Source organism: Falco punctatus (assembly GCF_963210335.1).
Source record: "Falco punctatus genome assembly, chromosome: 1".
NCBI classification, from domain to species: Eukaryota; Metazoa; Chordata; class Aves; order Falconiformes; family Falconidae; genus Falco; species Falco punctatus.
This window is the reverse complement of record NC_137580.1, coordinates 121872603-121889664: the sequence shown is the minus strand read 5'-3', so window position 1 is coordinate 121889664 and position 17062 is coordinate 121872603. Positions and strand designations below refer to the sequence as shown.

Sequence of the window (17062 nt, the reverse complement as noted above, 5' to 3'; positions counted from 1 at the left end):
GCACTGTTAATTGATCATATCTAAAATGTTCTCTGATTTTCACAACGTAGGATAGGGGGACCCCAGTTCCTTCATATCCCCTGGGAAAGGCCCTAAACCTTTCCTGGAGCTTTTGGATATTACAGATATGAGAGTGAAGGGAGAAAAAGGATGCAGGATGGGAGGTTCACCTTAGATTTGAAGAGCCAACCTGTTTATGACACAAAGACTTCTTATGTATTTCTTCTTATGACTGACTTGACATATTTGGTTTTATATTTCCACAGATACTCTCCTGTGTAAGGAATTTCAGTAGCAGAGTAATTTTGTTTCTCCTTCTTTAGTCCTTTGTCTGTAAAACCAAAGTCTACCAAAACCGTAATGTCTAAGAAAGCACATCTCTACTGAACAGAACACATTTTGAGGTCAAGATTTAAATATTTGGAGTTTCCATGAAATGGCTCAGTTGTTTCCAGGAAGGGGGTAATATTAATTTTTTCACCATTTTTTTTTTTTTTCATCAAAAAAATAGTAGCCTTCATGTTTGAGAGAAGGACTTTGCTGATACGTGGGGTCACTCTCTTGGCATGGATGTGCCCTTTACTGGTTTTTTAATACAAAACAACCCCCTTGTTCCCATCTGGCTGATGTAAGACTGTGAGAGTGCTTGGTTAGCACAGCTAAGTCCAAAGCTGTTAGTTTGGCAAAGACATTTACCGAGTGTGCTGGGATCAGCAGTGCTCCCTTTGCAATTGCTCTTTCCAGTTCAGCAGGAGAGGACAAGGGAGCCAGTGGAAAGAAACGGCTTGAGATGAAGAAACAGCCATGAGGGTGCTGAGCCAGGCTTACGGAAAAAAAATGAACCACAGAACATGGAAAGGATAGTGAAGGACATTAAACGCGTCTGGAAAATATTTTGTTCTAATTTCCAGGACTTAACAGCATTTTAAGCAAAAAAGAAGGACGTTTCAAAATGGGAAGGTGTAAGAAACACTGTCCAAAGATTTTGTGCTGGAGTGAAATAAACTTTGCTGTTGCTGTGTTTTCCAATAAGAAGATTTCATCAAAATTGATCCAATTTTGTGAGACACTTTGATGTCCCTGGAACCACAAAAAAAAGTGCTTCAGCTAAGCTGGTGTCATGCACTAACTATGCTCTCATTATTTCAGGTGCCACACATACTGCCCTAAAGAACTAGGTGTTTTCTTCTTTTGTGATTCTTCCCATTTGGCTGTGGAAAGATTTCAGCATCTAATATATAATGAATCTCCTGGTTCATATCAACAAGGATTCATTACGGCGAGGCTCCAATGCTACATGCTTTATCTGAACCTACAGTAATTACTATAGCAAGTCTGCTGGTCTTCGCTTATCTTGTTTGCTAACGTATCTATTGATAGTGAAACAAACAACAGTCAACCTTCCTAATGAACACAATCAATCACAGTACACACACACCGCAACCAAGGCCAAAATGTTAAGACGTCCTGCAGCCCCGCAGAAAAGAAGCCTCCAACGGTGGCAGAGCAGAAATATTAGACAAAAACACCAAAGCAAAACAAATATCAAATCAAAACGAACAACTGTGGATTGTTTTGCAAAATAAAAGGGCTGCTGCCTTTGTGACAGCTTACTGAGCCATGTGCTTCAGGCAGAAAGCCAGGATGAAAGGGGGAGCAGGGAAATTTGGCGCTCTAATGCTGCCTGCAATAAGCATCCTCTGAGCACAGGAAACACCTTTTATTTCTTCATGTCATTTTCATGTTCAATATCTAAAAATATATTAGTGAAATATCTGAATTCATCTGAACAGAACATTGTGCCTTGGAAGACAGCTGTGAGGTTATACACCATACGGTGCTCTCTCCCTGCTTACCCAAATCCTTTCCAAAGTGTCTGCTACTGGTCTCTATCACAGGTTGAATACCCGAGATACTGAAACCTCTGCTCTGACCCAAGTATAGCTCTTATGGTCTTACATATTGTCAATCAGATAAATAGGGGTTGAAAGTTAAACACAGTGGCTGAAATTTCATCCTGGTGAAAAGACCCAGCAGACAGCCTATGCCCTGCTCGATTTCTCAAAACAGGCATTAACTGGAGGTTAAGTAGGGCAGTCGCACCGCATCGGTCCTCTGCTTCAACATGCTTTTCCTTTCAAGCTGGGAAAGGGAAGAATCTACTTCTCTCACCACTGCAACTTGCAGATTCCTTGGAGGCGTCTGAGGAGGAGAGGGAATGATTGGCTTGTCAGGTCACCCAGTCATCTGTAGCAATTATACAGTACGTTGCAAAGCCCAATACATTTCCAGCCCTGTTGATCCAAATACTCCACTTCATTCTGCAAACTACCTGGCACTTCAAAGCTCAGAGTAGTTCCTCCTCTCCTTAAGTATCCTTAATTAAGTGTTGTTAATTATGTTTATAAATGCAGCCACATAGCCTGATGCATTTCACATCATGTTGATATCAACAACCCAGATAAGGAACTTCTTCTCTTTCATCTTAGCAGCCATTCAATTACACAAAGCACTGCTGCTGGCACAGACCTTCGTGCCTGGCTGCAATATATCTGCCAGAGCACGTGGAGACCATGAGTACCTGGGCAGGTAGGTGGGTTTGTTGGTGGCCAGGCATGCTTCCACCATTTCTCTGCAGAAAGTCACTCTGTGAGACAGCCAAATGCCTGGAGACAAGGAGGAGGTAACTGCAAGATCTAACCTGCATTACGAGCAGGTAGGAGGCTTTTGAGGGTTTGGAAATGAAAAGCATGCCAAGTACTGGGCTTTATGTCACCGTGACCATAATATGAAATTGTCTATTGACTCTGTGTTGTTCTGCTCCATAAAATAGTAATGTATTATAGAAGGAGGGGAATGAGACTGCTGTCTCCATGGACATGGATATTCAGAGTGAAGTACTACGATGTAGGCTGAAGCTTAGGGCATTATTCCATCCCTGCATTCACTAAAATGAGATAGCTTCAATGAATTTTAAAAGCTCGCCGTACCCATTTAATTTAGTCAGTCCTAACACATTAAATACAATTAAACAGTGAAAAATATATTAATGTCTTAAGAATTGCCAAGAAGTTCCAACCAAAGGCTGAAATTTTCAGCTGTTATGCCAAATTTTATGCCGTTCGGTAACAAAAATGAAAAATTGTGATAGTCTACATTTGGGCATAAGAGTGTAGTCATTTCTTTTCCAATTAAACTGCTTTTATTGATTTTGCTGAAGGTCTTAATTTCATTTTTTAAAAGCTTTTAACATTCACATTGCTGGGATTTCAGTAAAAGAAAAAATATACCAGGCACATGTATATGTATGTATGCTCACTTATTCATTCATGCATAGAATAAAAATGTAAAATACATATACAATAATTATATGCGTTATATTTAGCATGGATATGCACATTTGCACATATGTACAGTCTGCATTTTCATTATACAGTTTCCTTTGGAACAGAAAGCTATGAACGACGGATAGATACAGTGAGCCTTTGCTCACTTTCACAGCACGTATTTCTAAAGATTGCAGCCAGTTTTAATAACATCAGTATCATCATAAAACCTAGAAATCCCAGCCAAGGTCAGCGACAACAGGCAAATATGACTACACAAAAGGGATCTGATCCCTCAGAAAAGGTGTTTATTGTACCTATACTGGTGTGACCTGAGTTTGATTCTTCCATCCCCAGTCCAGCACTGTCATCCCCATCCATGGGGGTCTCTGGAAGACAGTAACACCCCAGTGCACTTACTGGGTAACGTAATGGTCTCTTCTGCCTTAAAAATTTCCTGTGCCAGTAAAATAGAAGGCATTATTGCTGGTTGTGCTGGTGCCTAGAAGCTTGACTCAGAGATAAGAGTCCTGCTGTGCTACAATCAACCTACACAATGACATCGTATCCGAATTCTGAAGAGTTTATAAACAAGTACGTGTTTTCAATATCAACTGTCCTATCTGCTCAAGGCAGGTTACCAGAAACCCAGCCCATATAATGTGATTTCCTCACGCCAGAGGAAATGCACGTGGAGCAGCAGGGAAGCGGAAGCTAACTTCGCAAGAAGGAACAAGTTGTACTCTGCATCCCAGATGAGCATCAGTTGCAAACGCTTTTAACTGCAGTTTTTCACACAATGGCTTTTAAAATACATCTCTACTTAACTTGTCCTACATCAGGAACATTCATGCACTCATGTACAGATCTCACTGTTATAAAACACCTTAGCTTCGCCTTTGTCCACATCTAAAAAACCCCTACTTATTCTCTAGTACACCACTCCTTAACAAGTATTACTCAGTAATTACTGAGGGAGTCATAAAAGGAAATAGGCATCCCAGCATCAGAATATTTGCACTCCTTACAGATTTGCAACTTTAATATTGAAGAGATACATCTTGCCTTATAAAAAACTCCCCAGGCTGCTTGTTTCCTTCAGCTGAAGAGTGAGCAAACGTGTCATTGTTTGAAGAGCAATCACAAGACAGCACAAAGTAGCATCACATTTAAACAGCATCACTGGCCAAACAAACAACAGAGGAGGATTTACAGGGACACATTCCTGAAAGCCTGCTGTTGAAGTGTGTCAGCAAACTATCCGCATGCTTAACTAGATTTGGCAGGAACACCAAGATTCAAAACATATTTTATTATAGAGGTTCACAACATAAATGTACAGGCATGGCTGTACACTAGAAACTATCACGACTATGAACTGCTAGGAAATCAGCCCACATTTATCAAGGGAATCAATGCAGAGATTTTCATGCCTTTATCAAGAAGGGAAATTTGTGATTCTTTTTGTGAGAAACCATTAGAACAAAATCCCTGCCTACCCAGACACACTAAAGAGAGCTACTTTTTGTTAAGAGGTGTCCGTCAACCTCTTAAGTACTCAGATGTGCATGTCCACTTAAACATAGGATGAGTCAAAGATTACACCAGTATTAAGATCAGTTCAGAATGTTCTGGATTCAAACATCATAAACTGGAAATACACTCTGAATCAGCTAAGCTCCCTACCATCCTATAATAAATGCTTCTCAACCATCATCCTTTCTAAAACCCTGATTAAGTATCAATTCCCCTTGCACTGTTTGAAACATTTTAAAAGATCAGGCTATTTTGACCCAGCTGGAGTCCTAACACACAGACTTCTCTACAGGGAGTTTCAATCTTGAGTATCTTGCCTGGAAAACACTGCTCATTCTCACACTTCATCGTGGTTCACCAGTGCAGCAGATTCACTTAGAGGGAATCTCAGAGAGCTCCCAAACCTCCAAGAGCTTTATAGACCAATAACCAACATCTTAAAGTCTTTCTAAAAATTATCAGGCAGCCTGAGGACAGACAAGAGTGCAATAACGTAATGTGTTCAGGTTATGAAGCACCTCTCAACAAGCATCTGAATTACCCACCAGAGGCTTATTCCAAAGCTTACTACCTAGGAAAAAACCCTCTTTCTGACATTCCAAACCTTGGATCATGTCCCTAACTTACTTTGGGTTCACAGGAAAGCATTTGAAGGACATGTGCGGGTTCAGTAATAAAGGCTAAGTACAAAGGAAAGATGGTGATATCGCCAAAGAGAGATTAAAAAGAAACCCAAGCCTTTACAGATCTCACATTAAAAAGTAGCAAAGCTTTTCCAAAAGGATACTGCCAAACATCTTCAAATCTACTGATCAATTATACTGAATAGTTTCTATTAATATATAAATGAAAGCCTCCACACATATATCTAACTATATTACCTAGTACCTTAAAAGAAAATGCACGTGCCCATACTCCTTTGAATAAAGGAGATTCAGTACCCCTTCTTCATGCCCAGCTAATGATACCACCTTAAATCAGGAGCATCTCACGACTTCTGTAACTAACATTCCTGTAATTCTGTTCCTGGATTCTGAAAGCATCTCCAGTTCTTCTGTAATTAGCTAAATTAAAGCCTTTTCTGTTTGAAATAAGTAGGGAGAAAAATGAAATCTACACCGAAGGCTGCTTCAGCTACAATGAATCTGACAAGCTCTGTTCTGTAGTGGCCCATCAGAAGGCACTGGCCATGCCCAGCAGCACTGTTTGGCACGGTGCCCGCCTTGCACAGGACACTCGGCAGCCTGCTCCCAGCAAACCTGTATGAGACATGCTGCTGTGACGGTCCGACAAGTTTGGGAACAGCCTGTCCGACTGACTTCACCACGGGAAGGCTTATTCTGCTTTTTCCCCCACAATGGAGCTACGCGTGGACCTGTGATCCACACCACTTCTGATGCTCTCTTAAATGGTACTCGAGGATGTCTAGACACATCATTTTCTGAGAAGCAGATGGTGCTGCTCCTCACTGTGCCAACAAGCACAGTATAGAGGAGCAGGTGATAATAGGAAAAGGAAAGCCCTGTGCTGTGGATTGAGACTGGGAAGATGCAGCCTGCATACAGTAGTCCTTAATACCTCTAATCTTGGGTGATTTAGTGAATTTTTAGTCTTTTCCTTTTAGGAGTCTCCTGAAGAAATTGAGCACCTCACAAAATAAGTACACAGATTGTGCTAGTACTGACAGACTATTTTCACCTACTGCAATTATAATAAAATCTTAAAATTGTGCTAAACTGACTTAAGTACCACATAGATGCAGTAGAAAAAAAATATTACAGACTGAAAAGAAGAATACAGTCTTCATTTTTTCCTAACCTAGCTGTGACAACTTACTCATAGCTGATGAGAAGGACCAGGAGGCGATCATGTTGGACTTTGTTAAGATGTTTGGAGCCCGCTCGTGACCGTGCATGAATTGCAGACTTAATTTGCGTAAATGAGCATAAAATCTGCACATCTATTTCAAATTATTATTCAAAATTATTTGGAGATCATCAGGCTTCTTCAGAGCTTATATTCAATCCATCTTTTTATTTTACAAGCTTCGATCATACTTTATTATAAAGCCAACACCATTAGAGAAAAAATTATTTAAAACTCAAATTGAATTACCAAGGATTATCCACAATTATTTTCTTTCATTTAAAATGTAAATTTGGATGGCAGCTATCTGGAACCAGAGTAAAAGAGAGACTCCTGTTTGATGATTCATACCGACTTGTAGGATGCATTTAATAAGAAACTACAAGAACTCCCATTCTACACAGCTGGATAGGCTTCTCTCATGCTGTGCTACTACGTTTCTAATCCAAGTTTTACAATTCCCTTTCCACTTCCCAAGTTTGCAGACATCCTGGGTCATGCTGGACCAAGCAGCTTTAGTGCTAAGTCTATTAGGGTACATCGTATGTGGTGTTGCTGTGTACTTTTTAGTCTCTTACATGCAGGCAAGGGAACAGGCACAAGGAGCGTGGCTTCCACACATGCATGCATTATCTACCATAGCTTATTATTAATTCAATTCTGTTGGGTTATCTTGCTGCAAATAAAGCTTGAGAGTAGAATCACTGCTGTAACATCCATCAAAGCTACTCGCACTTGCATAGCTGTGAGGCTGAAGCTTGTCCATTATTTTGGAAGCAAATGCATTTTGGTGCATTCACTGTTCCCAGTGCTCTGCTTCCCTGTCTCCCACATCAAACAGAATTAGCATTCAATCAACATTTCTCTAAGAATGGGACAAAAACACTTGAATGAGCTTGATTAAAATTCAGATAGAGTCTGAACTAGGATATCAACATCATAGATCAATAAGATCCAGACAGAAATGGATTACGGTCAAATGAATATATACATATTATTCCTGCCTTTCCTTCATTTTCTCTCAAACATTTTTATATCTTCCTTCTAGCTTTTTTTTCTGGCTGCACCTGCCTCTTTAGAATGACATCTAAAAAGATCCACGCTCCCATGTAAAACTATTTGCCACATGCAGATAGTATTATTATTTGTATTACAGTGCAAAGCAAAACATGGGACTAATGCTGGAAAAATTGTACATTGTGTCTCAGAGGTCCTTCAGTGCAACAGAGGACAATCAATGGAAGAAAAGCTGTCCTCTTACTCTCCTTTATGTGTGGGAAATGGATGAAAGAGCAGGAAGAGTCAAAAGAAAAAGCGGTCTTGTTACAAGTAAATCAACTAAAAATTAAATGATGAAGTCACGTAGAGCTCATGTTTGGTAAGTCACTGGATAAAACCCAAAAGCCATCCTTGGAATAGGGCTATTCCCACTACCCATTTCACATTTTCCCTAAATAACTTGGACAAAGTCATGAAGGAAGACATCGACAGAGTCACGATTTAAGTTGTGCCCTATGGGATATCAGTTTAGTATGGGTGTAACATACTGGGGAAGGTACGAGCTTAGGAAAGTCCACCTTTACAGAATTCAGTAGCTGAAAGGAACAGGAAAATCCTAGCAAAGCCACAGCATCAGGGCAATCCCTGCTCATGGCCAGTTTTGCTGTGTGAACAAGTACCAGTAAGATATTTGCAGTGAAAAGTTTTCTTTGTCTTTCTCATAAAGCTCAGACCTGTCCTGGCTTTTTATAAGCTCAGTATAACATCATCCAACACCACACAGTAATGACTGTGGAGTACAACCTGCCTTTCCTTTCTTATTTCATACATCATTTCAAACTCACTGCAATAAGCTCACAAAGCCAGCAGAGGCTTTAAAAAGTTAATGAGAAAGATGTAAGAAAAATGTATTACTGTTTGTTTCAGAAAATCTTACAATGTTGGTGGTTATATACTCTGAGACACTATGTTAGTCCCACACTGTGGGGTTTTATTGCATTACTCTGGCAAGTAAACCAGCGTATCATTAATGACCGAACCTTTGTGTCCTTACTTAGTGCTGCTTTTGATGATAATGATTCCTGAATAAGGGGTTCGGGCTTGCCTCTAGTTTCAGTTTTCCAGCACAAACTAGGATGAATCCAAAACAAAAGCTATTAATACAATTTTAGTTTTAAATAAAGCTCTGCATGTTGCCTAAAGGTCTGGTCTTGTGGCTTTTCTATGCTTCTGGCTTCATCAAATCAAGAACAGAGCCATGGAAACATTAAGAGAGATGCAGAATTGATAACCAAAGATGTAACAGCCTTCTAAAAGAAGCTGCTGTCCCTACAGAACTGGGTGAAGGTGCAAGACTGAGGAACAATTTTCATTTGTCTAAATCAATGGGTCTGTACTCGGAAACTACTTTACTGGTGGTGCAAAGCAGTCCTGATGAAAAAAGTCTTTATTTTCCATTGATTCAATCAAACCAAATAAAAGCTAATATTGAAACAGACATTGGTAATAGCGAGTTTTGATCACTGCAGATAAGCATTCTCTAACACACTTGTGCTACACTTTCAGTTCCTTTACTACTCAAAGCCCTCTGCTCCATTAGTTTGAAATGAAAGAGAGTTTGGTTGTAATATAGCCTGCGATTTTCCTTAAATATTTCAGTAACATTTATACTGTACCTTATCCACAAATGAAATTTCTTAGAGAAAGATATGACATTCGTGATAACTTCTAATATATAAGTGATGGGATTTTTCAATTTACATATGGAAAGTTAGGTTAGGGTAAACCAGCATACATCATACTTGCCAGAAGATTTATGTGTTTTATTTCAAAATATTAAAACACACTTAGTTCATTGTTTTTCAGACAGTGAACAGACTTGAGAGTAAAAATGAATCTGTGTAGAATAAATAAATCAATGTCTTGTACATACTATCTATTTGATGACAATATATAACTACAGATACAGAAATCCTTTGTTTGTAACTAACACACCTATTAATTTTAAATTAATGATGTACTACACCTAAAATAGCTAAAGCTGAAGTGAAGTCTATTACTTAACCAAAAATCAAACCTCTAGCATGACCAAATATTATTTTCCTGGCAATGGAAAATGATAAAGACAGACGTATGAATACCAGAAGACAAGTCTGCTTTCAGACATTTCCAACTACACACTTGTTGCTTTGGGTGCATGTTATTAATTTCTACTGCTTTATTTTTTTTATTGTAGAGTGTTTATTCATCTTCCCTTTCCATCAAAATGAGTAACAGGCTGTTCCTACTCCTAATGATTTCAATGAAACAAGTGCTTGTGCTTTGTGTCACACCTCGGTGATACAGGTTTGATTCACCCAGATAAAACCAGATTAGTTTACACCAGGTTTCCAAATGCTGCAAAACATTATTTCTCATTTGTGGAAGAATATATTTAAACATCGACTTTGTAATAATGGTCAAAAAGAATTACAAATGAAGAGGAACAACTACTTAGTTTGCTGTAAAGTCCGGTGACATTAATTCAGAGATTCCTGCTAGTTTAAAGAGGCTTTGGAGCTGGACTGTACTGAGACTAAGATTGTGATTTTTTATTGCCTCATGGTAACCAATGACTTGGAATCCCCCTATTTCTGACATTGAACAGTCAAGTAACTGTTCACTTTTGCTTAAAAATACATATAATTTACTTCAAATTGTTCCTACAGAGAGGCCCAAACAGTACTTAAAAAATTAAAAACAATAGAAATAAAGGAATACATATATACACACACACAACGCTATGGGTTTTGGTTGCGCTGGTTTTTTTAAAATAGTAATTTGAAAGGGTTCAATTCATACTTACGAGTATCTAGGGCCCAATTTTTATGTATAGTCGCAAATATATAGTGGGACTGAATGGGCACGATTCACAGTACATATAGTGCCTGAACAGTCTCCCCATAAAGCTTACCGGCTCTCTACCAGCGAGATTATCAGATAATGACAACTGTAGGCACGGAAGATTTTCAGGCTTCATGTGCTCTGTATCACAATCTGATGACACTTTTACTCGTAGGGCACATTCGTTCTAAATCATACACCACCTCTGCACATATATCCCATTGGATGAAGTCTAACACAAAGCAGTACTTTTTTTCAGGTGACAGACATTTGACAAATAGATACATGAATGCCAAAGACCACTCTAGATGGTACGGTGCTGCTACTGCAAAGGCACCTGTGCTTAATATCATTGCACATGCACGTGAGATCTCACGGAAGGTTCTTGTTTGAATAAGGTTTTGGTACAGGGGCTCAGGGAAAGGCAGGAAGCTTTCTACAGAAAAGGCTGTGATGGCCAAACCAAACTGAAGGAGATGTGCAGAAGTGCACCCAGTGTTAGAAGTTTCCAGGAGGGAGCTCTGACTCAGAGTTGGTTTTCCTGGTCCCCCTTCTTTCTTTCTTACACCTCTTTAGTTGGGCCAGACTGATTTTCCAATCACAGCTACATTAAAGATTTAATGGGAGCAGAAGATACTTATTTTGGAACCACGGTCTTGTTTGCTCCAGACAGGAGAAGATAACCCTTCTCTGCCTGACAGCTTATCCCCACTCCCCCGGTCACGTTCCTCTGAGACACACGAATGCAGACAGACAGCACCAGCCTCCCTCTTTGTCAAAGAGGCACAAATTCCTGTGGCCGGGGCTCTGCTCTGCATGAGGATTGAGATGAAATGATCCAGGCTGGGACCCTTCACACACAGAATGATTATTTTTTTTTTTGTGCTGCACACGGTGGCACTGAGTTTCTTTAGGAGATGTATTGTACCTCTGTCATGTCAAGCTACCAAAAGGTATGATGGCTGTTATGGCAAGCCCTTATCATTGCATGGCAAAGCATTGAACACACATAATGCCTTGGACAGATGCACCAGCATCTTCCTTTTTCTTTACTGCAACCAGTTTTCTTTTCTTTCTTTTTCTAATTTACCCTTATCTAAGCAAAGTATAATACACTAGATTAGTCTTTTTTAAGTCCAACAGTGTTTCCTGTAAACCTAGCTTCCCCTCACCTCCAGTGCAAGGTATCTTCTAAACCTACCAGAAGCAATGGAAGATTAAAGGATCAGGTGATTTTTCACATGTATAAAGAATACATGATCTTATAACACATGCACAAATTCACTGGAAAAAAAATATCCCTCTCTTCGATTGCACTAACCAACACACAGTAAAAACTGAATATATTTAACTTTCTTCTGTGCTCTTTCTACTGCTATGGAACTGCTCATATGCATAAAACTAAGGCTGCATTTGCGTATGAATTTTGCAGGACTATAGCCTACTTTATAATGTGTATTCTTCCTTTTCTATGCTGTATCTTCCATTTTCATTATGCCTCAATTAGCACACTGAAATATGCCAAGCGGTTTCACGTGAAATATGTTTCTCATTTTAATCAGTTTAGCATCAAAGGTTTTAGGCTGATATTTTCTAGGTTAGTGCGTAGGGTGTTTATTAATTTGTCTGTGATGCCTTCTCTCATTAGTGTTTAATGGAATTTCAAGCAATCCCAGCAGCTAGTAGATAATTTATTTTTTAAACACATTCTTATCAGTGTATTAAACAATCAAGAGTCTCTGTTGTTTCTGAATAATCTGGAGTGCTTGTTTCATCTCCAGATTAGAAAGCAGTATACTCAGAGTCCTGATTGTACAGAGCTTTTTATTTTAATTTAGTCTGATTGAAAAGTAGCAGCCTAACAGCCCCTGAGATTTGGATCCTCCAGTATTCTCTTTGCAAAGACATGACCAAAACAAATGCCACTGAGTCCTGATCCAGCTAATCCCTTTACTGGTGAAAAAGACCCCCGCCACAGCCTTAGCCAACGCACAGGACCCATGTGTGTTGGAAATCTGCTCCAGCAAGGCAGGCTGAGACCACCGCCAGCGCTCACCTCCTCTGCTGCCTATGGCTCTTGCCCTTCTATAATACACCCGTTGTGCAAATACTCAGCAACTGAGAGTGTAGCGATGTCTACCAACTGTTGACCTTTGCTGCATTTGAACCTAAGACACTTTAGAGAGCCAAGAGTTTCAGCATCCCTGAAATAATGTCAATAATTTAAGAAGAAATTATCCTGATACTGATATCCACTCCCATCACTGAAGCAATATTTTAAAAATCAGCTTGTGTTTCAAAGAAGATTTTGAAAGGATTCTGTAATATCCCAAGTAAGCTTGTCAATACTTTATGAGTGTTTAAATCATACATTTGAAAGAAACCCTGATGTATTTAGTAGTAGAATGAATTGTGAAGGCCTAATTTTTTCCCATAGAGAAAGTTTTAAAATCTAACAATAATCTCTACAGAGAAAACAAAAAGAAAGTTTTTCTACTTTTAGAAGAGCAAATAACAACCAAGAACATGGAAGGGGTTTTGCATGTATACGGCCTGTCTACAGTAATCAAGAGGCTTGGTTTGGCATATGAAATAGTAATTCCAATGTTGGATGGAGGTGAAACATTACTGTGCAAACAAATCTGAGGTTATTTTTGTTTTCATTCCTCTGACATTGTCTTCTCTCAAGCCTATATGAATAAAAAACTGTATCTTCTTGATCACAGTGCCATGAAATCACATTTACATTCTCGTTCCCAGCTCATGTTCTTGTTTCACTTGGTTTAGCATGCCAGACAAGAGTCAGAAACTGACTGCAGCTGTATGAAAATGGCTTAGCCACACGTGTATGAAAGACAGACTCAACAACCATTAAACTAGGTCTCATGACTTTGTCAATGATCCATAGTATTGCTAAAGTTTTGCTAAAGAAGAGAGCTCAGCATTTTACATGGAAGCTTGATTCATCCCTCCTGGTCCAGAAAGGTCACACTGCAAAACAGCGGAGCTACTGTTTCCAGGCCTGATACTTTACCGTATCATGGATATTTACAGTGTTCTTCAGCCGCTGCTTTCCTCTCTGTCCCTTCTGCCTTTCTTTTCTGTGAAGGGATTCTCTTGCTTTCCCCTACTAGTACATAATCTTGCACAGTCCTCAGAGATGTTTTCCCATGGGTTATCATTTTTCCCTTCCTGGGGCTACTAGAAATAGGAAACAGCTGTAAAGACAGTTTCCAGGCCTACCAACCTCCTGTAGATAACCGATACAAAACCAACCACCTGAGCAGCACTGCACCTCTGGGTGTAAGATGGTTCGAGAGATCCTTGCCGCAGTGAAAGCCCTTCTGTCTTTGGAAACCCGGAAGTCAATACAGAAACCATGCAGCCCTTAAAAAGCTGGTCCCTCTGCACTACTGAGGGGCACCAGCTCCTGTTGGCGGGATGCCTTTAAAAGCAGAAGTGGTGAGGAACAAACCATGGAGCACACTGCCCTACTTCACCAAAACACAGCCAAACACTTACTGTAACTGTTACAGAATCAAACACCCCAGCAAGGCTGAATGGAGAGGAGAAATGACAGTAAAAGGAGAAAATCTACCTCTGGACTGCCTGAATAGTTTTTTTCTCAGGGAAGTTATGATTTTCTAATAAAAATAAGTCAGGAAATATTTAAAAACTGTTTTAAAAAAATAACTGTAGCCAATTAACTATTTAATTTCTTTCACTATATTACACTTTGAAATAACCAAGGATTTATCTCAGTTACAGAGACAAGCAGCTGTTTTGTACTGACTGCAATGGAACATGTTGCAGAAGAGATGTGCACATTACATTTATCACACATGATGGTCAATTAATTATTTTCAAAACAGATGCAAATCGTAGGCTTTTCCTCATCAGAGAGTAGTTTTCAGGCATTTTACCCAAGTCCAGACACTACTGTCAGCTGCATGATAAGAACCTGGCTCATCCCATGTTCTTTTGTGAAAAAAGTTTTGTTCTCTTTCATTTTGTGTTGCTCTCCACCTGAAGTAAGAGCAATTCCATGGGAATGTATCTTCTGGTGTATGGGAGAAATGTAACTATTATCACTGCAGAAAATATGTCCTTCAGCATGCAGTCCTTGAGTTTTTCCCTCAAGGAAAACAGCAGCAGGAAAAACAATGAGGCTTGACACCCAAGGAATATTCTTTTGAAAGGCTAACAACTACCAACTTACGTAATTAAAATGATCTTTCTGTCAGACATAAAAATAACATGAATAAGAAATAATGCCACATTTATATGCATAGTTATAGAATTCAGTTTTCTTTAGAACACAGGCTGTTAAAAGTGACAATGAAAAATTCAGCATAATGGCAATATATGTTAACTCTTCCTAATTGTATGAACTGTTGGGATCATACCCTACGTAAACCCCTTCCATACCTCCCAGATTTGCTTGCAAGCTACAGTACTAAAATTGAAAAGATTACTGTACATGTTTTCACGGGGAAATTATTAATTGCTACGCATTTCGTTCTGCTTTCTGCTGTCAAACAAATGAAAACATAGCAGGAGTGAGTGGTTTTACCTGATTAAACAGAACACATCCTCCTGAAAGAGTGGTATTAAGAGCAGAAGCTATAAACTGATTTTCTTGTTACTATTTCAAAACATACGGTACAATATATCCAAGATATGTCTAACAACACGTCAACCTGATGAGGCTCCCGGCATGCCCAGACCTCAGATGGCAATTCCAAAAGCTCACACCTCAGTGCGATCTAATCCCAGCGGAGCACAACCCGCCAGTGCCTGCAGAGCTCCCCCACTGAGATGTGCACAGGGTCACCAGCCCAAGGGTTAAGTTCATTGAACAGGGAGATAAGATAAAGGAAAAGATGAAAGATATAGGAACCGATAAAGAAAGGGAAGAAGAGGACTAAGGGATGTGAAAGGCACGGGGGAAAAGAGCAAAGTTTGGTATCAAAACTGACAAGCCCCAAAAGATTGTATTACGGTCAAATATTAGTGCATGTGGATGGTTTAACTGCTTTTATAATAAATCTATTACATTTGTTCGGTACCAGAAATGTATAAGCCTACACAATATTACAAAAGTCCGCACAGCTGAAAGTGTGTCTTTTTGGAGGGAACGTGAACTTGGGGAAAAAAACCCAAAAGCCATGATTTCTGACTTCTACTTGGAACACTCTATAGATTTACTTCTTTAGGAACTATTGATGAAAGAACAGGAAAAGGAGGCCTTTCCCCCCATAGTTAATTCTTCTTGTGGTTTTATTTACATGCTCTGTCAGCAGTTGGAGTGGGGTAAATTCTAAAGAGGGTTGAGCCGAGAGCTGCCAGGCTTTCCCGGGTCACCTCATTCCCCGCCATCCCATATGCGGCAGGTGAGCACGCACAGGCCAATAACCACATCCAGCTGTCCTAAAACAATCCTTGTTCCAGTGAACGACCTCAGGCAACTTCTGATCAAATCCTCAGTCAAGAAATAAATGTGCACATGAAACAGCAGTGAAGAAAATCACTCTGCAGACTCATGTAAGCCACTTGGTATTTGAAAATAATCACCACCATCATCATCGTTCTCCTCATCTTCCTCCTATGGTCCTGTCTCTAAGGGGGAAAAATTGCTAAATAATTACAAATTATCTTTTAAAATGAGTCCACTGGATTAAATTTAAAAATACAGGCTTTAGAAATCTTACAGTCGACAAAAAATATTAGTGCCATTACCACTCAGCACAAGTAATGTTGTCTTATCAAGGAATTTTGATTCACAGACCAACAGACTGTGTGTGTGTGTGTGTGTGGGGGGGGGGGGGGGGGGGGGGGGCGGAAAATAAAAAAAAGAGGTTAATTCGCCTCAAACAGATTAATGTAATTTCTCAAGATACTGTTGCTGAGATTCAAAGCCAATTTTCAGGAGAATAAATTATAAACAGTGTGGTGGTTTGACCCCAGCTGGACATGGACGCCAGGTGCCCACCAAAGCTGCTCTATCACTCCCCTTCCTCAACCGGACAGGGGAGAGAAAATATCAGAAAGGCTCGTGGGTGGAGATAAGGATGGGGAGATCACTCAGCAGTTACCATCATGGGCAAAACAGACTCAACTTGGGGAAATTAATTTAACCTATTAACATTCAAATTAGAGTAGGATAATAAAAACTAAAATCCAAACTTAAAAACAGCTTCCCCCCCCCCCCTTTTTCCCAGGCTCAGCTTCACTCCCAATTTCTCACAGAAATCCAACAGAATGGTTGAATAAAAAAATACCCAAAATAAAAGGAAGAATGTGAATTATAGTGAGGGATCGAGTCCCATTCTGATGTAATGAAATTTATGTGTGCAAATCCTATCAGCATCAACAGGAGCTGCACACAAATACCTGAAAAGCAAATTACTTCAAATTTACCTACATAAACATGTTCATTGGTTCATTGACTG

The 17062-nt window shown here is 39.6% G+C and overlaps 1 protein-coding gene across 9 annotated transcripts in view; it reads right to left on the bottom strand.

Annotated features, from left to right (window-relative positions):
* TOM1L1 (target of myb1 like 1 membrane trafficking protein) overlaps nt 1-17062 on the bottom strand; it is a 323891-nt gene that overhangs the window by 125152 nt on the left and 181677 nt on the right. For 7 of the 9 annotated variants that reach the window (XR_013929293.1, XM_080394531.1, XM_080394539.1 and 4 more), the window contains one exon: nt 697-17030. The exons of 1 other annotated variant lie outside the window; for it this stretch is intronic. The gene's annotated coding sequence lies outside the window, so the exon portion shown is untranslated. Of the gene's footprint in view, nt 1-696; nt 17051-17062 lie in introns of those variants that run through there. One more of the 9 variants, XM_080394534.1, reaches the window with a different exon arrangement.